This window comes from Catharus ustulatus, chromosome 11 (assembly GCF_009819885.2).
Source record: "Catharus ustulatus isolate bCatUst1 chromosome 11, bCatUst1.pri.v2, whole genome shotgun sequence".
NCBI classification, from domain to species: domain Eukaryota; kingdom Metazoa; phylum Chordata; class Aves; order Passeriformes; family Turdidae; genus Catharus; species Catharus ustulatus.
Genome location: NC_046231.1, coordinates 2807587 through 2832175, shown reverse-complemented (window position 1 = coordinate 2832175; position 24589 = coordinate 2807587). Strand labels below are relative to the sequence as shown.

The 24589-nt window shown below is 42.4% G+C and overlaps 1 protein-coding gene across 2 annotated transcripts in view; it reads left to right on the top strand.

Annotated features, from left to right (window-relative positions):
* Nucleotides 1-367: 367 nt before the first annotated feature.
* GARRE1 (granule associated Rac and RHOG effector 1) overlaps nt 368-24589 on the top strand; it is a 59487-nt gene continuing 35265 nt past the window's right edge. Inside the window, exon 1 of one of the 2 annotated variants that reach the window (XM_033069842.1) lies at nt 368-438. The gene's annotated coding sequence lies outside the window, so the exon portion shown is untranslated. Of the gene's footprint in view, nt 439-1207; nt 1256-24589 lie in introns of those variants that run through there. The other variant, XM_033069844.1, reaches the window with a different exon arrangement.

Sequence of the window (24589 nt, the reverse complement as noted above, 5' to 3'; positions counted from 1 at the left end):
TGCATCTGACCCCAAAACAAAAGAGTGCGAACCTTCACAATTTGGACGTCATATAAAGTATTCACTGATCAATTCACCCCCTTCTCCCTTTTTGTGCCGCCAGGCCGCCCCTCAGGCTCCTCGCCCCGCACCCGGGGCCGCTCCCGGGCGCTCCGTGCCCGCAGTACCACCGCCGACCCCTCCCGTCCGGAGCCGCGCTGCCGTCCCCGCTCCGTGCCCCGTGCTCCCGTCCCCGCTCCGTGCCCCGTGCTCCCGTCCCCGCTCCGTGCCCCGTGCTCCCCTCCCCGCTCCGTGCCCGGCGCCGCCCGCCCGCTCCCGCCGCCCCTTCCCGCTGTCACTCGCGGCTCCGCCCGCCCCTCGCCGGCCCCTCCCCGGCCCCGGCGGAGCCGCCGCCGTTTCCGGAGCGCTCGGCGCGGGGCCCGGGGCTGTCGCGGGCAGGTGAGTGAGCGCCGCGCCGACCCCGCCGAGCTGCCCGGCCCGGCCCGGCCCGGTCCCGCCCAGCCCGGCTCCGCAGCGCGGCCCGCAGGCCCGGCCGTGCGGGCACCGGGCTGGCAGCGCCCGCGGCACTGGGAGACGCGGCGCGGAGGGCGGCAGCGCCCGGGGCAGCCCCTGGGCCGCTCGGGAGGCGCCGGCGGGGGCTGGGGCCGGGGGGAGGCGAGGCGGCGGTGCCCGGGACCGTGGCCGCGGTGCCGCGGAGGGGCCGGGCCGGGCCGGGCCGGCCGTGGCGGCGGGGGCAGCCCGGGGCGGTGTCGGGGCTGCGGCCGCCCCCCCGTGACCCGTGTGCGGGCAGCCCGGGCAGCGCGGCGGGGCCGGGACTGCGCCTGCGGGAATTCCTGCGCACCTTCCTGCTCCACGGTGACCCGGGGCGTCCGCCCGGCCCGGCCCCGCCGGCCCCCAGCGCTGGGGCGGCCCCGCCGCGCGGCCTCTCCCGGGCGGCGCCGGCCGGAGCTCCCCGGGCAGCGGCGCCGCCCAAAGCCCGGCCGGGCTCGGGGCTCCCCGGGCCCCTCGGGGCTCCCCGCGCCCCCCGGGCCAGGCCTGCGGACAGCGGCGTCCCCGGCCGCTGCGGGGGCTGCGAGCGGATTGTTCACCTGATGCGAGCTGCGAGTGCCGCTTGTTGTTGCCCAGCCTTGTGTTGTGTGCATATGGTAGCTGCCAGCAGAAGAGGATAACGCATTTTGGGCTGTAGCTTAAAACTTTACTTGCCTCTCCCTGCTTGAGGGGTTTTATTCGTTGGAGTGGAGAGGAAGTGGTAGAGGTATGTATTTGTCGGGTTGGCTTAGGGACTTGAAAGCAGTCAGAAGGTCTTATTTGTTTGTTTTATGTGAGATTATAAACCCAGTTACGGGTATAAATTGGCCGTTGTTATTATCATTACTGTTTTTATAGAGGCACAGATGTCTGGGTGCTGTGGAGAGCGGCCGTGCCCCTGGTGCGGAGCTGCAATAAAGCCGGAGTTAGGGTGGCTCAACCGGGCTTCGGGGTAACGCGGGGCTGGCACAGGGCTGAGGCTTGGCTCCCAAAATGGCACTGCGTCTGTGGCTGCCGGGCTGCCTCTTGGACAGCCTCACATCTACAGCTTGTGCTGAATGATTCTGTTTCCTCGGCAAAGTGGTGCTCTTGAGGAGCTCTTTTTGTTTCTGTGGGCACGGGCGGCCGAAGCTCCCCTTCTCTCACCTCTCTGAGGCATGTGGTATGTGTTGTGTGGCTCCTGGCCACATGAAGGTTTTGGTATGCAGCTCCTGGGATCAGCAGTGTTGGCCCATTTTGGTATGTGCACAGGTGCAGTTTGTGTATCCTGGGTACCAACATGATTTTGCACTTGGCTCGAGTCTTCTACCAGGCAATGTTTCTACAGAAGATAAAGCCGGACCCTTCTGTAAAGAGTGGCGAGTTTTCCTAGTTCAGGACTTGCAGAAGGTTTTTCTTTCTTCTCGTATTTTCTGTTCTTTCCTTCCCAGCAGAACTTCATAAGTATTTACTCTGTGGTTGTGATGAAGGTGTGTTTCAGGTCAAATGCACGTGTTCTTGGTGCTTGGAGGAACCTGGCTGGAGGCAGCTCAGAGCCACTGCTTTCCATGCATCTTGTGCTGCTTCCTCAGTCAGTGTAAGGCAGGAATGCTTCCACTGCCCTTTCTCATTCTGCATCAGGAGTTGCTCAGGGTGGTTAGGTAACCAGAAATAATGCGTGTGGGGAATATTTTTCAGGTTGAAAGTCTGTTCTGAGACTCTGAAATTTGGCTAACAGGTAAATAATCCCTCATAAAATGTAAAAAGGCAAATACACGCTACTGATGTTTAAAGGTGAAATCTGGGTTTCTTCTGCTTCTTGGGCATCAGCTTGGATTTGATCACTGGCATCTCATTTTTCTGAGGATGTGCTGTCTCCAGCTTGAGACACTTCTTCCCACTATTTATTGTTTTTCAACACCCCTTCTTCCCCAGCATTCAAACGATGGCCGTTTTTTCTTTGCAGCAAAACAATTGTATTTTTCTGCCCTATGTAAGCTTTTCTTTAAACCTGACACTGACAGTCATTTCAAGTGCTGCCGCTTGCCTTGCTCAAAACAGGGTTATGTCAAGAGAAATTGTGCTGCTGCTGCTTTTGTTTATGTAGTGGTACTGTAATAGGAAAAGACTTGTTCTTGGTACAATGAATGCTGGTACACCAGAAATCCTGCTAATGATAGTGATTAATGGGTGCTGCTCAAAATAGCTATCACTGCTGCTATGACTAATTGTGCTGTATGAAACGAGCTCCTTTATTCGCAGTGATCTCAAGGTGTTTCTAGAGTTTTAGAGAAGTGTCTGATGGGTGCAGATAACTGCACAGGGAGATCCAGAACTTGCTGGAGTGTGGCAGTCAGTATTTTCTTGTGGTGATTGTAGGTAGATAGAACATTATCACTGGTGTTAGCCAGTGCAGCACCCCACGTGTTGCAAACAGTGCCAGGGTATTGTTAGTAGCTACAGAAGGGGTTTATATCATACATGAAAGATGACATTTCCAGCAGCATGAGTAACCTCATCATAGGGCGTTGTGCTGGGGCTGGCTCCAAGGGCAACTGGTGCTGCTATGCTTGACAAAATCTGTGTTGGAATTGCTCTGCTCCTCCTGGAGCTTGGTGATGTCTGGATACCCTTCCCAGGCCTTTGGGCAGCAAGTGATGGTGACATGCTGCAGGCAATGCCCTGCTCCTGGGCCATGGTGCATTCCACTGTTTGGATTTTGTATGTGCTGGAAACTTAATGGGCACTGTGGATCTAAACCATAGACTTCCTGTGTCTTGATACCTGTAAAATCTGAAATTCTGGCTTGTGGGATGAAAAAAAAATTTGAAAATTAAGTAGAATATGTTAAAGATGGTTCCAAACTCACTGAGAAGAAGCTTGGAGTTGTGTTTGTTGCACCTCTGCCTTTGTGTTTCTTCTCTTCTGCTGTTTATGTACCTCAAGAGAATTTTACATCAGGAGCTGTTGAGACATTTGTCCTTCCAGCTGTCAAAGAAACCCTTAAGGTGTGTGTGGGGGAATAAGGCACATTCCATTCACAAATTCTGCTTTGCAGGTTAATTGCCAATTTGGTCTGATAGCATTCCAGTCTTGTAGTGTTCTGTGGATAAACTGGTTTAGTCCAGTCCTTGAATTTGGTCAAAATGGTGATTAAAACAAGGAGAAAAAAAAGATTTTTAAAATGAAACTTCAAAATGATAGTTTTGGTGGTAATGAGATGTGTTTCACTTTGAAGAGCTCTAATGTGACAAGACAAATTGTTTTGAGAGGTGTGTTCTTGGAATATTAATCTTGCCTTACCCTGCTGCAATTAATGAATTAGTGTGTTGGTTATTTAAGATAAATTTTGGGGAATTGATCTGTGTGATTGTGTTAAGGTCACAAGCTTTGCATGAGGCAAAACAACTTCCAGGGATTCAGGCTGGAGTGCTATGGAGTGAAAGACAAAGGAGTGACAATGTGTGTGTGAGAAAAAGCAGAATTGAAGGTTTAGAAATGCTGGTCAAGCTTTGAAGAATGGCTGAAAAGGGGAATGCAGAGGACTCCAGGTACAGCTGGGAGAGTCCCAGGGTGTCTGAGTGTATGGGTGGGTCTGAGGTGGGAGTAGCTGAGGCTCTGTGAGGCTTTCAGGCATCTTTGAGAGGCTGTGCAACACGTCAGGCATTTTCCCAGCTGTGATACTGCATTCCATCAATGGCAAATTGGCTTCAGTCTGGTGATAACATACGGCAGCTTATCCAACTCAAGCTGAAAGTGTGATATTCTAGGACTTGGCTTTGAAGAACCATTTTCACTAAGGAAATAAATATTCTTCCTTCTAAGGAAAGCCCTCATAGGAGAACATGATAGCTCTGTTAGATAGAATTTTTGCTGTATTAGCTAAAAAGCAAACCAAAAACTTCAAAAAATTTGGGTGTACAGTAAGTGCCCATGTTTTACTGTTAGGGTCACATCAGACAAAATAATACCTTAGGAAACATCTTTACAATACCTCCCTAAACTGTGACCAATTCCTGCTGATGTTTTTAGATACATCTTTTCCCTGAAATACCTGATGTGTATTTTCTGGTTTAGACTAACTAGATTTTCACTGTTCTTTCTTCATGGTCTTTTGTTGCTGGGCAGCTGAGTGAGTGCCTAACAGTTCATAACAGTTTTCTGCTTTTTTAAGTGATTGGGGGTTTGGGGTCAACAGGACTCTCTTTTGATTTATCAGGTCATATTGCACTGGGTTACTTGTCAGGCATTAACATTTTCTAATAAGCATTTCTGTACAACAGCATTGCAAAAGACCGATTCTTTGGAAAATTTCAACAGGAAAATTCTTCCACCACCCTGTTGGTCACTCCTCATGTTGAGCTATTCTATTTTTATTCTTTCCTGACACTACCTATGTGCTGGTTAGAATGCTGTAAGGGAACATGTCAACTGGCTGTTTAATAACAGTATTTTAGGTGTGACTCTTGTTTAGTTGTGCACTCAAAGTTGACATTTAAATGGTACTGTCCAATTATAGAAAATTCCTCGGGCTCTGTCATGTACTCTGCAATCTGGGAACAGAATAAATGCCCTCTACCTAAACAGCTTCTGAATGTAGGAGAAAGTTTGTTTCCCTTAATAAGAATAACAATACTGAACTTTGTTTCTTTAATGCTTTATTTTAACACATTTTTGGGAACTCTAAAGCAGTGTATAGAATGAGTTGTAGAGGAGAGGGTAGGAGCAGAGCAGGAAGAAGGGGCCGTGGTGGACCTTTTTTCCTTTTCTCCACAGGCATCTCTAGTGTGATTCATTCATGGGAAGATTGTCTACCAAAGAAATTTCTCTCTAATCCTGTCAGTAACTAAGTGTTTTTAGTTTCCCAAGTAGATTACCTGACTGTCATAACTGGTATGTTTGTGAGTTTCTGGATGGTGTTGGGAATTCCTCTGGATTTATTGGGGTAAAATTAGATCCTTTGAAGTGTGTCCACATGATTTGTCTCATACCAGGATGTTCAGGGCAATGTTCCTAGGTATTTTTTAATGAAAGTTGAACTTCCTGCTCCTCTGTACATATTACAGAAGTTGACTGTGTACCTGGGAAGACTTTGAATCCAAGCACAAGAACTTCCCGGGGGAAAGATAAAGCACCTGAATGTCTGCAGCTCACATTCCAAGAAAATCTGGAGATCTTTTAAGTATTTCTTCCTAAGAGTGTAAATACAAGGTAATACTTTTAAAAGTTCCTTAAAAATATTTGAAACTGGCAATCTCACCCTGAAGAAGCAGATATTCTTTTTATATGATCGTATAACAAAAATACTGAGAAGCAGAGAGAGCTGTAGTGGCTGGGAAGGACACACACGGAAACACTCCTCTTCTTGAAAGACTCCTCTTGAGAGTGTCTGCATCCTCACAGGTACAGTAAAAGACTGGGGAATCACAGGGGAGGGATCACAGTGGGGAAATGTAATTCTGTGCCTGACCCCAAAAGATTTGAGGAATGTAACCTCTTTCTGGGGAGTATTTCAAAATGTTTCTCAGTATGCTATTTGCAAATCTTGCACCCGATGGTATTGTATTGTGTGGAAGGAGGAAGAGGGTACCTAAAAATGCTGTTCTGTATGTTCTTCTTCCAGTTCTGTATGTTCTTCTTCAGGGGAACTTTGGTGTAAGATAAGTTTGTCAACTGCAAATGCTCAGAATGAGCCATGTTTGTCAAATGCAGGTAGAAATGAATGCAAGTGTTTATCATTTGTTAGAGGCCCCTGTGTTTTGTAAAAGATAGAAAGGAGAAGGAGAGTAGCAATGCTGTTTCTGTTGGGTGGTCTGCAGTTCCTGGTCCAAGCAGGAGTTAAGGCCTGGTGGTGTGGAACAGTGTTAACTAAAACTGTGCAAAGACATTGTTACAGAATCCTGCTTCATCGGTGCAAGTGTCTGAGCTGCAGAATAAACTTTGTTTAGCTTCTTACCAAAGACATAGTTCGGTATTTGTGGTTTTTCAGCTGAGCAACACAGCTTGCAAATATTTAAATAAGGTAATTTAAATAAATAATTTAAATAATAATAGTAAGAACACTTTTTGCTGTATGAGATGAGCATTTGCAAGCAAGTAATGCAATCAAAAACTTTAATATGATGATGAAAAATAAGGTCTTCTGCTAAATATGCATGTATTCTTTGGGAAAAACTAAACTCTTTAATTTACTAAATAAACAAAAGAGAATGAATAAACTTGGTAATGGTCAGACTTCTGTTTTACTGCATTCAGTTGTGAGTGGTGCAGATGAAACCAAGACTGCTGTTGTTGGCAGGGGAACAGAGGTGTGAGTGGGTTCTTGGATGTTCTTTACAAACAGAGCAGACTGGGCATGGTTTAGTGACACAGTGCAGGACAAATAAATTGTCCTTCCACCAGTGTAAATAGATGCACATCTTCTGATAGAAACAAGGGTAAGGCTTTGGTAGTGTTACACTTGTTTTGGCTGTTGCTGAAGGTTATATACAGAAGGGCAGGGTAGGTCAGCTATAAATTAAATTTCCTAAAATAATGCAAGTGTACGTGAACTTCTAATTCCGTGGCTTATTTTTATTTCATGCTGATGAAAATTGTATGGAGTCCTGGAAGGAAATGCCAGTTATTAGAACCAGACCCTAAAAAACAGAGCATGTTATAGCAGCATTCTGCTTTTGGGAATATACTTGGTTCTGTATTGAAATCTTGGAAAAGTTCTTACTCAAAAGACTCTTTCTGTCTGTCTTGTATGGCTTTCAGAAGAAGAACGAAAACATTTTTTTTCAGCAATCCTATTAGAGCTCATAATAAACTTCTTTGTGTAAACATTGCAATAATTTCCAGGAAAGCAGATTGTGATATTGAATTCAGCACTTTGACCTCATTCCAATCCCAAAGAGGAGCAAACCTTATAAAGTTTTAGGCAGGTATTGCAAATTAACTTTGATAATTGGAAAATTTTATATAAAATTTGGCCATGAATTTAACACAAGACTTGTTCACACCTTCTTCTTAGCAAAGATATTCTACAGATCCAGGTTATCAACCCTAATTTAAATGTTGTCTTTCACATAAATGACTATTTCAACTTTAAGACCAACTGCTGGTTTGTGGAACAGTATATGGTCTGTTTTGGCAGTCTCTGGTCAAGTGCACTTAGAGCTTTTTTCGTGTGGAAAAGTGGTACATCTGACCTGTGCTATTTTGAAGTAAATCTGTTGCTTGGTTTAGTGGTTAGAAAAGTTCTTTGACTGGTTAAGTGAACGCATTGCTCTGCAGATGTTTCTGGATATGAAATCTGTTGAAAACCACTAATGATACATGTTTTGTTTTTGTATAGGAATGTTACATTTTTGTGGTGATGAATTGGTATGATAGATTAAATCAGTAGTTGACACACAAGATTTAGAGAAATGTTTTTTGGGTAAAGTGCATTTTCTTCCTTTGAAGATGCAACAGGAAAAGAGCTTGTTTGGTTTGTATTTTCCAGTCTTGGTTTCTGGAATGGTTGGGTTGTAGGAGGTTTGATTGGGATTGTCTGATGCAGTCAGACAAATGACCATGGCTCTGTACTTGTGCTTCTGCTGAACATGGGTTAGAAGATAAGAGCTCTTCTGTGTGTGCTCTTCTTTTCCATTTCACAGTGATCATCAGGTTCCTGTCAGATGGCAGGAGCTGTCATTCAGGTGCCAGATGTTTGCTGTGTATTTGGGCACATTTCTGGAGGGAGTTCTTTGGACAGATGTGTTAGGTGAATGTGGTGTGGGAATTGCTGTGGCTCAGAACAGAGATCAAAGCTGAGGAGCTCCTCAGACCTTAAAGGTACAGTATATAAGTTTAATTTGTTCTTAATCAGCTGCACAGTTTGTTGCTCCTGCAATTTGCAGTGATTTTTAAACTAAGCTTCTCAAGTGACTTTCTGAGGACACGTCTGTAGGTTGGTATGTTGCTGTTCTTCAGGTTCCTCTATCCTTACCCTCTTATTCATTATTCCCTTGCACTTAGGGGGATTTTTGATGAAAATGTCAGTCTAGACTGCCTTCTCTTGTGTTCCAGCATCTTTTGCTGTGTTTCACTTCAAAGGCCTTCATGGCCCTTAACTTTGTACAGTGTGAGAGATGAAGACTGCTGGTTTTATATGACTGACAACATTTGGCTTAATGTTGTCATTTGTTCTTTTTCTTGAGACATTCACATTTTTATGGGCTTTTTTTCAGCTTCACATTGTAGCCAGTGGATCCTTTTGTCTGTCTGATATGTTGTTACTGGTATTTTAAGTCACGTTCTGAAACAGGAGAAAATTCCATACTTTAGCCAGTTGCTTTCTGCCAAAATTTTTTATCTGTATTTGGGTCTGAAATCATTGCAGGACAGATGAGGCAGCTTCTTTCCAAAAATTCTTGTGGTTCGGGGAGGTAATATATTGTGTCTTCTTTGCATATGCTATTTGATATATTCTGATCTGGTTCATGAGTTCTCTCTGCTGTGTTGATTGTATTTTGCTGCACATGAAATGAAAGACCAAGAAAAACAAGGGTAACTATAGTTTATGAAGTTTTCTACACTACATAATCATGCTCCTTTTCCTTTTAACTTTAAGCTTGGTAAGTGATCCAGTCTCCATAATCACGAGTGTTCCTAGGAAGGTGTGCTGTGTTTTGATTCAGATGTTCAGTGTGTTGAAGAATAAATTATAGTATGAATGCAGGGCATCTTGCATGCAATGTCTATGCTAAATATTTTTCTCTAAAATGAATTTTAATGTGGGCAAAGTTAAACTGGTATAATTTGGAACAGTGGACTTGAGGCGAAAATGCAAGTAGCTGTGTGTGAGTATTGATTATTGTGCTTGGTAGCCTGTGAAAAACCTCATCATGCCTCAAAGCACTGTTGCCTTAGTGGACTTAAAATCCCTTATTTAGCTGTCACTAAGGATTTGTGTTGAGGATTTTTAAAAATTTCTTCTTTTCATCACACCATTGACCTAAGTGCTGTAGTTTATTGACTTTCCCTGATCTTATGCTGTCACAGGCAGGTGGTGTTTTGGCCAAAGGATGGTGGGTTTCTGTCTAGAACAGTCCAAACCTGGTAATCTCAGAGGACCCACTTAATATATTCTGAAAAAAACCCCAGGGATTGGTGATTGCAGCTGTAGAGTAACCCTAGGAGGAGGGAAACATTTGACGAATTGACTTGCATATATCAGTGTGTGTAAGATGTCTTCATCTTAACTGTGGGGTGTTCCAGCACAGCAGGTCAGATGTTATGTACCTCTTTGGTAAAAACCAGCATTTAAAGGACTAATACTTCAAAAGTGATGCTTTGTAGTTGATGTAAAGGGAAGAACTGCTTTTAGTTTTCACTGGTGAAATGACTTTTTTCCCAAAACTGCTGCTTCATGTTCCTCCTTGTGGAGGATACTGCCTCATCCTGGGCTGATGGTGAGCTGAAGGGTATGTGGCAGGTGCTTGTGGCTTACTTGGACTTCCACTACAGTGCCTCTCCTTTTCTTGCTTGTTTTCTTTGTTCAGAATGCTGGGTTTTGTTAAATACGAGAAGAGTGCAGTGAGACACACAGCAAAGCAACTGCTCATAGTCATGAACTCAATGAGTAATTGAGACTATTCAGTGTAATCTTTTAGAATTACAGATGTTAGGTAAAAAAACCCTTTCCTTTCTGAATAGCAAGCTTAAATCTGTCACTTTTCACAGGAGCATGTAGTGATATGACAAGGGAGAATTGCCTTTGCTGAGGGGGAGTAGATTTAGATTAAATACTAGGAGGAAATTATCCCCTGTGAGGGTGGGCACGCCCTGGCACAGGGTGCCCAGAGAAGCTGTGGCTGACCCTCGATCCAGAAATGTCCAAGGCCAGGTTGGATGGGCCTTGGAATAACCAAGGATAGCTGGGATAATGGAAGGTCCCTACCCATGGCAGATGTGGGATGAAATGGCTTTAAGATTCTTCCAACCCAAGCCATTCTATGAATTCAGGAGAAGATAAGTCAGGTATTTACAACACGGGTATGTGGTAAAAACACCAGTGCCACAACATTTTTTCATTGATGCTTTTTCTTGAGTAATTATCTTCTAGGTGCTTACTAGTAGAGATTGCTCTTTAAAACATTGAAATAATTCTTCTTAGTAAGTCTCAGTTCTCACTAACAAAAATCCATTGTTTTGACCAAAGTGTGGACAAAGAAATGACTCCTAAACAGAGTATATATTTCAACTTCAGAGGCAAAGAAATGCCAGCATAATCATCTGAAAAATATGAAAAACAGTCCATGGAATAATTTTGTTTTAGACAGAGAATAAAACATTAGCTGTAGGAGGAGCTAAGGTTCCATTTTGCAAGTGACTTCTGTTTAAAGTGATTTGCTGATAGGCATGCAGCAACTCAGAAAGCAGCAGGATACCTCACTAATAGCATTTGAGAGCCCTAAAATACAGTTTCATCTTAATTTTGAATGTTGTTATGTTGATATTCTGTAAAAAACCCTGTCAGTTTCATTGCAGGCACAGAATCATCTCAATTTTTTATGCTGCTGAATCCAATCACTCTCCTTTTCCCCTGTGATTATTTTTGTTCTTACTTTTCAGTTTTACCTTTTTTTTTTCCTGCTTCAGGCTTTAATTCCCACACAAAACTCTCCTGATTATATGTGCTAGACAGTGAGGATTGGACTGTTAGCTGAAAGATGGGGAGAGGAATCTGCCACACTGACAATGCAAAAGATTTCCTGTTGTTACCAGTTTGGTGTGAGTTAGTGTCCCTGAGGCCGCTGAAGCACTGCTTAAACTCTCCTTGATTCATGTAAATGCACAAGTGGTAGCAGAGTGTAAAACCCCTTGATGCATCCAGTTATACTCTGATTGTGGTTAGTCCCAGCTCTGTCTTTAGAACACATTGTTCCTAGTAAAATAAATGCACAAAGTGGTATGGCCTGCTCCAGCTGCAGACTGTTACTGGATGCTTTGATGGAAGGTAATTATTTTATTTATTTCTAGACTTGAAATTTTGAGAAAATGTCTCATTGAAATTCGACTCCCTCAGTGGGCAGAACATGCATGGTGTGGTGTGCACGTAACAGGCATTGTTAGGTACATGCAGAGAATCCATATTGCTGTGGATAAAACCATACCTATAAATACCTCAGTGTGTTGGAAGGATGCTTGTCTAATACTGTGAGGTTTAAGCTAGCTGGAGTTAATCTAAAAGAAGGGAAAAGAAATAGAAAATAGACCAACCTTGTTGAATTGGAAGCAAGAAATAGAAAATAGACCAGCATTGTTGAATTGGAAGCAAGAAGGCGGGATATGTTTTTAGTGATCAAAATTTGCAGGAAACTACAAACTTCATGTTACAATAGAAATGCAGAAAATAAATGCGGCATCCCTGTGTTTATGAATTATAGTGTTCCCTGACAGGTTTCCACAGGTACATAATGTGGGCTTATGTGGAATATAGATATTGTGATTGTCTAACAGAATAATTCTACCAGCAGAACAAAATCCTTGCAGAGCTGCAGAAGGAAGGAGTATTGGTAGAGTAGGAACACAGTTCCCTATTTTTTCCCATCTAGCACTGTGGGGAACAGGAGTGGATGGAAATCCTCCTGCAAAATCATTTACTGTTTGGTTTGGTTTGTGCTCTAGGCATTGGCACTTTCTGCTACTTTAATTCAGGGGCACAGGACACACATGTCCAGGTTTTTGTCAGAGCCTGCCTGATGGGAAAAAATTGTGGGAGAAGGGGCATTATCATTAAATGGAGAACATAGTAAAAAACTGCAGAAGTTCAAGCCTTGGATGTCAAGGTCTAGCAGCGGGATTCTTCTCAACCACTACACTGTTCCCTGGGCTCTATTACTGTGCTGCTTCTCTTAAAGCAGATGCAAGGAGAAATTTTTCCCTAAATAATAATTTCACTTACCTTCTCCGCAGCCACTGTGGAAGTTGTTGTTTCCATAATACTGTTTATGGAAGAGTGTGGCCATTGAGTTTTGTCCAAAATCAGCCTGTCTGAGCCATGACTGCTGTGCAATGGTTCCACTGGGGCTGGAGACACTTGGGAGTAGTGAGTACCTGGGCATGTATTATCTGAGATCAGTGTTCAGATAGAAACTCCCTGCTGTGTTCTTGAGGGGGGGTGGATGTGCAGTGTCCTCCCTCCCTGCAGGCTCCAGGCTGCCCTGGCAGGGAAGCTGTGTCAGCTCAGCCAGGTGTGCCAGAGAAGTTCATGGCAGGTGGCAGAGTCACAAGGCACAGTGGCTAATACAGTGTTCACTAGATCACCTTGGTATCCTTGTAGATCATATGAATGTACTTACTAGTTTAAATTGAATTGTTGAATTAATTTTTAAACATTAGTTTAATGACTGTGTTGTTAAATACCAAGGAAAACCATCAGGCACTCTGGTGCTCAGTGTCCATTTCACCCTGCTCTGATAGCAGCACTGCTGCCAGCACCTATTGACTTACCTGGTGATGCTCGAGTGCTCCAAAATAGCTCTCAGGTTTCCTTCCAGAAATTTAAAAAAAAAAAAAATTGCTAAATTTCCAGTGAGCTTTGAAGCTTTTCATGTGCTCATTAGTAATTGGAATGTTTCCTATAAACGATTGTGTGCTGAAAGGCTTGTTTTGACTTAGCTGAATGTGCACTGCATGCTTTATTGGAAATGAAGGCACAGATCAGCATGCAGCTCCAGCCTGCATCAGTGACTGTGCTCCAGGAGCCCTTTCCCTACGAAGTAATGATTTTAAAATGGTGTTATGTATGGATTCACTCTGCTGCAACTTGGGTTTCATTCTTTATGACTAATGAAGAATATTCTTAGCATAACTAAAACTACCTAGGCTGTGTTCCTACAGGTCTGTGAAAGATGGGAGTGGAAACAGTGCTGAAAAATTAAACTTTAATGCTGTCCTCGATGAGGACTTAGAATTGCTTCAGTACCTTTCACAGTAAGGGCAGAGACTGTAGGAATATTAACTTATATTTACATTGACAGGCAGTATTATATTAGTTATTTAAATGATGCATTTTATTACTCTGGTGTCCCTAAAATGCTTAATTAATTCACTGTTTTGAAATAGCTGGGTTATTGGGCAGTGCTGTTGTGATACTCTTTTTCCGTTTGACTAACAGTATCCTTTTGAAAACATACTTTCACATATTTTCCTAGTGGCATGATAAATTTTTGTGGTTGTCATTCATTGACATGAGAATCTCAGTGAGGTTTTTTAAGATGCTTTGGGTCCTCATTTCCAGGTGGGGTAGAGAAGTTTTCAAATGTTGACCCTGAAGACTCCATGAAGTTACCATTCAAAATACAGGTTTATAACATTGTGGTTTTGCTGAGGGATGGGGCAGTCCTGACTTGTATTTCTTTATGTCGACAGTGTAATTTTATCTATTTTTTTAAAGGAAAGAAAGTATTGTTATCCTCCAGAAGTCACCTAGGAATGAATCTCATTGGCTGATCCTGTTGTTGATAACTTTTGTTTCATGATACCCTGTGGTGGATAAATATGTTAATGAGGTGATTCTTGACTTCCCAATTTCTCTGTTGTTTTTCAGTACATTCCAAAATCCAACTCTGCTACCTTAAAAGGTTCTCACTCTTGGTTTTCTCTAGTTGTTTTGTGTTCACTTATCTACTTTTATTCTTAATTGCTGGAGGCTGTCCTCCCACTTACACTGTTCAATTTGTGTGGAAGTGGTAAGAAATTCAAATGATGCCCTGCTGAGAGTAGGATGGAAGCTGAAGGAGTGGGAAAGAGAAGCAGAACAAACTGATGGTATTTACTGGAACTGTGTGTGCATGCCAGTGGGAAACAACCCATACTGATTGTGAGGCACATTGATAAGATGTATATCTAAAAAAATTAACATATCTTGTCATAATACCTAATGTCATGGTTCAGAGATTATTCCTCTTTCTTAATTTTTCCCTCTGTGGTCAAGTTGTTCTGTAATTGATTATGTCTGAAATATAATTTGGAAAGTAATTTTGTGAAGTAATAGTGGCAATTTCTTTGCTGTTAGCATCTTAGGCTGTCTGATTCTCTGATTAATCAAGTCATATCAGTGTGGTTGGCCTTGTTTTGAAAAAGTTGCTTCTATCTTGATGTTTTATAAGTATTTTGGGGTATGGGTCCATGAGAATTCCCTTTTCACCCTGGGTTTCAGTGAGGTGTTCCTAAGGGGCAGGGACCAGGTGGGTCTCTCTGGGCAGGGTGAGCACAGACCCAGCTCAGCAGTGCCCAGCACTCCCTCCTGCTCCTGGGGGTGCTTTTTGGGACTGAAATACCTCATTTTGGGGTAGCAGAGGTGTGGTCAGAGTGCTTGGTGAGAACACAGATGTGCTGGTACCTCTTGGCAGCTCCCAGAGGCTGCAACCTCCAGGCTTGGGATGTGTCCTGGAAACTTCTTGTTTTTCAGCACTTCGGAGACAGAAGAACCTTTCTTCATTCCTCTGGGAGCTGTTCTGTATCAAAGTGCTTTTGTGGCAGAATTTGTTCATGGGAAAATATTTGCCCTAGCACCTGAACAGGTCAGGTATAATTGGTAAAAATATGAAAGAGCATTGTGGATAGTGGTCATTTAATTAAAAGTGGAGATCTTGGCCATTGCATTGTGGCCTAGATGGGTGTTGTCTGGTCCAGAAGGCCACTTTTAATTGACTTTTAACAAATTTTACAGAATTACTGGCAAGCAAATGACATATTTTGCCATTGTGAAAACCCAAACAAGTTTATGTGAAGTTTTTGTAAATAGATGGTATCAGATGAGATTTGCTTTGTAACAAACCCCTGTAATTAGTAGCAATTAACTTGATGTCCATAGATACTCTATAAGGTATGAATAATTGCTGGAAGTTAATACTCTGCATTGCAAACTGCCCTGAAGTGCAGATCTGTTGTGTCTTAAGGTCCTCAGATAAACTTTCCAGCAAATTAAGCTGTTTCATTGCAGTGGAGTACTGACAGTAGTATTTAATATCTTTTTCAGAGAAAGCTTTAAACCTATATTGTATAAATACATTGCTTCTAATGCTCTTAAAAGTAATGTTAAATTGCCCTCAACAAGAAACATATGGGTATAAATTCTGACATAGTCCATGCGCTGTCCTGACTGTCGGAAGCAGAGTGTGCAATGTGGAGGATATTTAGCTTAAAAAATTGGGATAAGGGTCGTGAATTGTATGCTAGAAATAGAAAATAAGATTAGAGGTTATGTTTCAGGCATGGAGCTGTCTCTTGGGGGGGAACAGAACAAGGTTACTTCAAGGTTTGGAGCCTGGCTGGGGGATGGGAGAGGGGACGAAATCCAGCAGTGGCTAAAAATGGTGCCTGGGGGAGTTTGTAGTAATACATACAATAGGAATTGCCAGGCTGAGGAATTGCCCTGATGCTGAGCCTTGTGCATTGTAGCCTTCTCCTTGCTGGTGCCAGGTCAGTCATGGGCAGTGCTTGGTACCAGAGGGTGTCCTGGTGCCAGCACAAACAGTCCTGGTGCTGAAAGGTCGCTCTCTCTAAACCTGATAGGGGGAAATGTCTTTGGAAGGGACCTGGCCAAACCCATGGTAGATGCATCAGCTGGGATTGAGACATTGCTTAAATGAATTTGGCATCTTTGCAATGTCTCATGGCTGGCAGAAATTTACTGTGTCGTTGTTAGTGCAGCAGAAAAGCTCTTTGTCAATAAAAGTTGCTGGGAAGGAGTGTCAGTCACCTAAATTTCATTTGGCTCAAGTCATCTAAATATAATTTCATTGAAGCTTAGTCTTTCATGTTGCTAATAAATTTTAAGTATAATTGACACATCAGAAGATGCCACTTAAAATTTTGAATGTTTTTCTCTTAGCTTGTGAACAAAACCCAGCTCTCTTAAGGAGTGTGGAGAGATGCCATAGCATGTGCTTGGTTAGGTGTGGGCTTGGGATCTTCCACTTTTGTGTTCGTGCCGCTGTTGGGACTTGGTGCTTCAGGGAGAGCACACCTGAGGCCTCAGAAAGAACAAACAATGCAAGTTTAAGTCCCCAGGTTTGCCTCTGGATGTTGTATTTCTACTGAATAGATCAATCCCATTGTGTTAATTTGTTTCATGGATTAAAACATTACATTTGTTTCCCTTTCAAACCAGCATAAATATCCCATTGTATCCTCTGCTGCACAAAAGAGTTCTTGCACAACTCAGTGCAGAAATATTTGGCACATAACCTGGTGACAAATCATGCCCATGATTGAGGGCTTAGTTGTTTATATAAAACTATCAGTACTTTTAATTTCAGGACCTGGTAAAGTGGCGTGACTGTGTTTTATATGTTGTAGATTAGGACTGATAATTATTTAACTACTGATGATTTTATTGGGAAATATGAGAGTTCTTTGGTGAATAATTTTCAAACCAAGAACAAGGCAGTTTTTTTAAAGGGGGAAAAACCCATTCCATCAGCCCTAGCCCCATCAGTATTTGTGTGCACATCAGTCTGACTGTTGTGTGCCTTTCCCTGCTGTATAGTTAATGCAGCAGCTTAGAGCCGGGAGGGAGGAGAGTGCCAGCAGAATTCCATGTATGCATTTGTTAGCAAAGAGCTCTTGGGGGAAGTTATTTATACTCCTTGGTAGCATCTACACCAGATTTATTTTCCAAATGTGTGAATTTATTTGTGTTGAATGAAATTAAACTTCATTTTTAAAATGTTAACTCTGTTTGAAAGAAGCAGCAAAACAGTTGTTAAAATATTAAAATACTTGCTTTTCTTAATAAAAGGAAAATAAGTTTAATCAAGCTAGTCTTTGTAAGAAAAGCATATAAAATGTAAACCGCAGACAACTAATTGCTTTTGCAGACAGAAATTTCTTACAGCTTTCTCTGTGTAAGGAGTGGATGGAAGAGACTCAAGATTGCTGCAGAGTTCCTCAGCCTGTAGCTTTTTGATGTTGACCTGTGGCTTATTTTGGCATTTACATTGTGTGGATGAAAGGCAACACATTATTGTGTGGACTGAAATAGCAGGTGGGATTACTGGTGCAGCTAATGGAGGCACTGGAATCTGAAGTCTCAGAGATGGGAGCTGCTGCCATTGTGGCCTTGGCTGGGACAGGGCAGGAGCAGAATCCCTTTGTCCCCAGTGCTTGTGCCTGAACTGGTTGTTAACAGCATTTGCAGAAGGTTGAGCAGCTTGGGGAAGAATTTTTTTCAGTTGTCTGCTGTGTAAAGCTGGCAGAACAACTAGATAAGCACTAAGCTTTGGGTGGTCTTGGAGGGGGAAATGTTACAGGTGGCAAGTTTGGGCTCTGTCTTTTCCTTTGAATTTTAATTAGAGATTTATAAACTGGAAGGGTGCTATATTTGATCTTATAACTATATAACTAATCCTATTTTGGCCCCAGCTATGCAAGATGAGTTAGGGCTATTTTAAAAATTTCATCTATATTTAATTAAGCTTCAGAAATTCTGGTCTTAATGCAGAGGTGAATTCTGTGCTCAGGACACACAAGCAGCATTTTTGATCAGAAAAAATGAGGAAAGGTTATAAAGTATGTATGCTACTGCTTCTAATTTGCTAATCTTTATGATCTCAAATTACTTGTCACCACTGTTCCTTCATCAGCTACAGGGATTAGTTCTACATAAGATAATATATTGCAAACCATAGATTTGTTAGAAATAAAGCATTTTCACAGTTCCAAAAAGTCTTCTGTTACAGTCTAGTTCAAGAATGGTTTTTAGAATTAAAGTGAAAACTACTCAGTTACTACTGTTTGTGGAATTGCTATTTACAGTAGCATTATGCTTTTGTAGTATTATGTACACACTAATGTTTGGTTTTGTTATGGTGGGGGACTGTAATTCACACTGGATTGCTCTGGTTTATTCATATCCTGTGACAGTGAATCAGATACTGCTGTCTATATACAGACTGAATTGCCAGCCAGCTTTGGGCCCAAATATGGTAAACATAATTATGTTCATTTGCTGTAAAAATACATTCTCCTTAGTTTAACATTTTCATGATTACAGTTTTCTGGTAATTCCATAATTTTCAACATCAGAGGGATATGAAAGGCGTAATCATCATGTCCCTCTCTTCAGTGTAGAATATAGTTTGTTTTCCTGGGCAAAACTCCAGCTGTTCAGTGATGAATTTACTGCTGCTCAAATACAGTGAGCCCATAAAGCATTTGGAAAGGCTGTTCCTGGGACAGGAGCTGTGCTGTGGAGACAAAATCTCTGTGTGCACAGACAGCAAAAGCCCTGTGGCTGCAACTGTCCTGTGGCACTGAAGGGATGTGCTGATGTCAGTTCTCCTGATATGGACTCCTGGTTCCTATTTTTGGACATGAAATTAATATAGTTTCAGAATACCTCATACTTCTCAAGTAGGAGACTTTCAATGAATGAGTTGGGAGAGCATTAAGATAAAGCTCCTACTCTGTACTGAAGAGAATAAATATTAGTAAATATTGGATTAGGTTTTAATTTCAGTCACAAAGGAGTGTTTATGGTAATAGTTAGTAAATGAAAAAGAGGATGGTTTCCATGTGGAAATACATGCTTATGGTCTCCACTTCATTTATACAAGGGGGTTGGGATTAGTACATTTAATGCAGCTAAGAAAGTGCATTTGCAGGGTTTTTTCATGGCTTTGATTTATCTGGTATTGTATCTGGTATCAAGAATGTTGTAGATGAATTCTGTGGCAAGTGTTGAGAATTCAGGAGCAGCATAGTAATTTGGGTAAGGAAAGATTGTTGGTGTTGAGTTACTCCAAATGTTTTGAAAGCTTTCATCATCCTTGCTGCAAACAGGCAAAAAAAATCACATACAGGCTTTACAGGATTTGCTGTACATAATCTGTCTCATGTTTCTAGTACTCAGAACTTCCTTCTTCATAGAAGAGCTTTAAATGTGTAGATCATCTATAATTTTCTCTGCCTTGAAATACTACTTTTGTCTAGCAGTACTAAAATAATTAAAATGCCTACTGAAGTTACTCTGAGTTTGGGTTTTTTAAAGATGTATAGCTTCACAAACTCTTAAAACAGTTTGACTTAGGGATATTTATTTCAATGAGAAAATTCAAATGTGCGTGTGCTGGGAAGTGAAATCCTGGGGCGTGTATGAAATGTGGTATCTGTGTTTGCAGGAGCAGCAGAATGGCTGCAAGTCTGAGATGGAATAGCTGAGCTGGGCTGAGGGAATGTTCCTGTTTGCAGAGGAGTTGTAAACAGTGTGTATGTGTCCTTGTGGCACTTTGTGTGTGACTGTTCCACTGCTTTCAGTGGTTGCTGGGGTAGAGAGAGTGACAGAGTGAAAGTGGCTGATTTGGGCTTCAAATCTGATGTACCTCAATCTCCTTTTTCACTTGGAGGTTTTAAATGGATATCTAGGGAAAGGCAAGAGCAAGGTCAATTTGTGGGCAATGCTAATTTAAAACTGTCCTCAACAACTTGCTGCATGTGGGTTCCTGAGCCTGTGCTCAGACTGTTCAGCAACCCAAGTGACCCCCTCTGTAAAGGAGGGTGATAAGAGACCAGGACTGCACAATAAATTTGAAATGTGGGTAAACCATGGATTTATGCAGTGGCATAAGTATGTGTCTGGCTTTTCCAGCATGACTGTTTCCTTTTCTGTCTCTGCCGTTCAGCCTCAGGCTGGAGTTTAGCAAAATCAGTCAGTTTTAGCACTGAGATCACCTTCCACAATGGTAATGATCAGACCAGAGCCCATCATTTTGTGTGTGAGGTTAGGATTCTTTCTTCATGTATAAGCTGATAAATGCATCCCTAATTAATCTAGTGTCTTTAGCCCCTTAGTCCTGTGTATATATGTGTATATATATTTGATGTGTTAGAGCATGCAGTGTGTAATGCCTGAGTAGTGTAGTATTGACCCAGGTTCTTATTCCCACTTGTCTTTCCAAGTCTTGTTTAAGGTGTGATTTGTTCAGGAAAATGAAAGCTTCCTCAGAAGAATCTACCTGTTAAAAGAAGATGTGTTGAAGAATGTCTTTCATTTATTTCTCTGTGTACTTTTTCAAAGAGTGGGAATTATTCCCATTTTTCTGGGTGTGGAAACTTTTTTTGCAGTGTTTGAGTCCATGGACAAATCATTTTAAGCTGATGATAAAGCACTATGTGGAACCTTCTGCCTGGTGCCTTGATCTGCACAGACTCAGCAGTAACTAAACTCTTCAAAGTGATTTCCTAAACCTCTTTAAATGAATTTTAGTAGAAACTTTTAGCATGGATCTTAAAATGTGTATTGAAAACATTTTTCCCAGTTAATGTTACTGCAAAGGAAGTATGACATTTGCTTATGCTGGAAAGCTGCAATTGATGGTGTAACAATGAGTTTAACTCTCACTAACTGGACCTGGAGCTAAACATGTACTAAGTTCATTACTGAAGTGAGCCCAGAGGTTTAAGATATCTACTGTAAAGGGTCTTTTTGATGTTGTTTTTTATTGTATTGTGTTCTCCCTACATGTGAAAACTGGTTTTCTGCATAAACTTGGGAAATGGTAATTTTTGGAGTTTTCAGTACACAACTGAAAAACAGTTAAATTTGTTTTCTTAATGCTTGTTTTTTCAGTTAAGTTTTAAACAGAAAACATCATCCTAGACTCTGTTTACATTTTTACTTTTGAATACAGCCATCAGGGGTGACAGGGTGAAGAAGAATTGCCACGTGGGTGGCTTCTGCTTAGAAGGAGTTCAAGTGTGGATGTGATGTGCTGGGTGGGAGTGCAAAGACAGACTTGGGAGTTGTCTCAGGTTACCATAACTGGACCATGGTGCATAAGCCTGACCATGTAATATTCCTGTTCCACATATGCTTAATTGGATATTTATCTAGCTCAGCCTTTCCTTCCTGACTTCCTTCAAAAGGAAGTGAAATATATGGCCTAAAAAAATCATTTACAAGAACATGTCAGCTTAATGTCAGGATTTTCTAGAAATTGTCAGCTGGCTGTCCCTGGGTTGAAACTCTGGGCTGCAGTTTTTCCCTGGGTTTGGGAGGGAAGTGTATTTCCCCCGTGGATGGCTGTCCATGTGCACAGGTGTCTCTTCCTGAGCAGTCCTGTAGGACCAAAGAATTCTGTAGGTGAGCTGTTCTGGGAGGCAGAACTGTGCCTTTTCTACAGAAATGTGTGCTGCTTATGCATTTTCCTCATCCTAGCACATTTTCCAGCCTGTGGCTGGTGGTGAGTGCACCCTTTTGGGAGATGAGAGATGGAGCCTGGAGTCTCCCCTGCCTGACAGTCGCGTGTGGGAATTTCTCTTGCTGTGTGCAGGGGCTTTGTTATGCTGCTCCCTCAAAAGACTGGGCATTATTTTCTTTCTCTTTTTGAAGGGGAGCTGGTCCTGCTTTCAAAATAGATAAGGTAAGCACCTATTGCCAAGGGAGGATTGAAACAGTGATCCTGATCTGACACAGGCATCTATTTTTGATGTTGGCAGAGGCACACAAGGCTGAAAGAAGCTCTGGTTTAACACATTCCTTTCACCAGCTTTTCCTTTTGCTGTCATATCTTATTGCTGAGACTTGAGTTAGTGCTATTTGGAGTGGTTTTTTTACGTGTTTTACTTCAAACAAAATGCAGGAAGTCTCCTGATGGACTGTAGGCTCTGCTGTGGAAAAATCCAATTCACTGTGCTGACAAGTCTGAATCTGACTGCAGAGCACCTACATTCCATGTATATCTTTTAGGGAGTGTAGTTACATAGGTTTATGGGTTTTTTTCTGAAGGGTTAAGGTTTGGCTGAAGGTGGTGTAGTGCTGAGCAGGCAGGACCATCAGTACTTGCCTAACTCCCCACATTTGATGTTCTTCAACCTTTTCCAGGCCTCACTGTTTCTGAGTGGTTTTCATGACAGAGTTTTTGGTTATTTGGGATTTTTGGGCAGAGCATGGACATATTTTTCTTTGCTTGTCATTTCAGACACCTAACAGACATGTGCTTCTACAGGATTTTTCAGTACAAATGCAAAAGACACAAATCAGCACAAATAATTTACGGTTGTTGCTTTAAGGAGTGTCATTTTGAAGAGAAGAAAACTCCAGTCAAAAGCATAATAAAATAGTTCAGAGACTCTCTATAAATACTAGGTCTGTCTCTATCTCTCTGTGTGTGTCTGTATGTATATATATATATATATGTATCTATATCATCAGTGAAATTGGCCTTTTGAGTTAATAAAACTAGGTTGCTGGTTTAACAGATCTCAGTGCTTTGGTTGGAAATTGCTTCACTGGTAAGTGAGAGAAGGTTCCAAATTAATCAATAGCTCTGTTGAAATTTGAGTTGCTCAGTTTGATTCCAGTTGAACTGTGCTAACTCCTCGGGACCTGTGGAGCGTGTTCTGGGATCTCTGTGCCCAGCTGGGGCAGGGAGGATGCAGGGACAATTCCAGTGAGGCTGCTGGCATCCCAGAGGGCTGGGAGGGTGGGTTCTGCTGGGCTGGTGTTGGGAATGGAACACCCTGGCAGAAGAATGTACCCAACAGGAGCTTCATGGATTCACTAAGGAATCACTTGACTACTTTTTTGTTTTGGTTTGTTTTTTTTCCTCCAACTGTTCCGGGCAAGCAGCCAAAAAGGAATCCCAGTGAGCAATTCATGAGCTAACAAGAGCTAAAATGATTTTGGTGTAATGGTCTGTTTCTGACTTCCCTCTATCCTCCTCTAATAGGAGATTTTTACAACTTGGATGACAAAAAAAACCCCAAACTAAAAAACCCATCCAAAAGGTGCCTGGGTCTCTTAGGGGCTGCAACCCACCCCATTAGAAAGCCTTGGGAAGGCAATGCTGTAGCTTCAGAGCAGAGGCAGGCAGGGTTTGGTGAGGAGGATCCTCTCCCTGTTGGCATTTCCAGGCTGCTGGGACTCCTGTCCTGTCCCTGCATCCTGCCAGCTGTGGGAGTGAGGCTGGAAAAACCCTAAGCCTCGTTTGCCCTGCCAGTGAATATAATCAATACTTGTCACCACCTTTAAAAATATTTGCATGCTTTAAGTATTTATGATGGGTTGGTAACAAAATTCTGAAGTGCAGAATAAACTTGGTTGATGTCAGAGGTGGATGTATATTTTCTACCAGTCAGCATTACTTGAAGGTGGTTCTTCTTGTTCACTGAGAAGTTTAATTTTTGAAATGTAGTTTCAGCTCTTGTATTATTCTGAAAAGTTATGTTCAAAACAGTGTTTGAAAATGAGAACAAATTTTAGAAGCCCACACACATTTAATTTGATGTGTTTTCTCTTCATGGGTGGATTGAATATATTAGACAGGTGCCATTCCTGTGGCAATTTTAATATCAATAGGTGTGGTATATTGATGAGTGTAGTGGAGAAGTTGTAGTCAAAGTCAGAGTTTAATTTATCAGGTTGTAATTTGTTTGCTGAAATTAGAATGGTTCTTTATATTGAATCCCTGGTCTGTGGATTCCAAATTCAAGTATTTTTGAACCGATATGTTTTGTAGATTTAAGCCATCTTCAGTTTGGGAGAGTGTAAAATGAATCAACTCCCAGTTAAAAATGTGATGTCTGTCTTAAAACCGTCCCCAAAAAGTAGTTGGGGATACTTGACTGGTTTTTTTTTAACCTGTTTATTTATAAGGATCCTGAAAAGTTTACTTGGAGGAGTTTCCACCATCCATTTTAGTCCACTTATGTTGTTACCTGCACTTAGTGAACTGTGTAAAAGGAGGAGCAGGAAGGGCCCTGTTGCTGATCCCTGGGGATGCAGGCTGGCTGTTGCTCACCTAGACCCACTGGTGCCACTTTTGCCAGTCCCCACCTGGGACTGCTTCCCCTTTCTCCTGGCTCAGTCATGCCTGTGCTTTCAAACCACACTGCTGCTCTGGAACTTCCATAGTCAGGATCTCTGCTGTCTTCTGAAGGCCTTGCTGTTGTCCCTGCCATCCCTGGCAGTGTGTGCTGCAGGTGAGCTGTCCTGGGGATCCCTGGCAGTGTGTGCTGCAGGTGAGCTGTCCCTGCCATCCCTGGCAGTGTGTGCTGCAGGTGAGCTGTCCCTGCCATCCCTGGCAGTGTGTGCTGCAGGTGA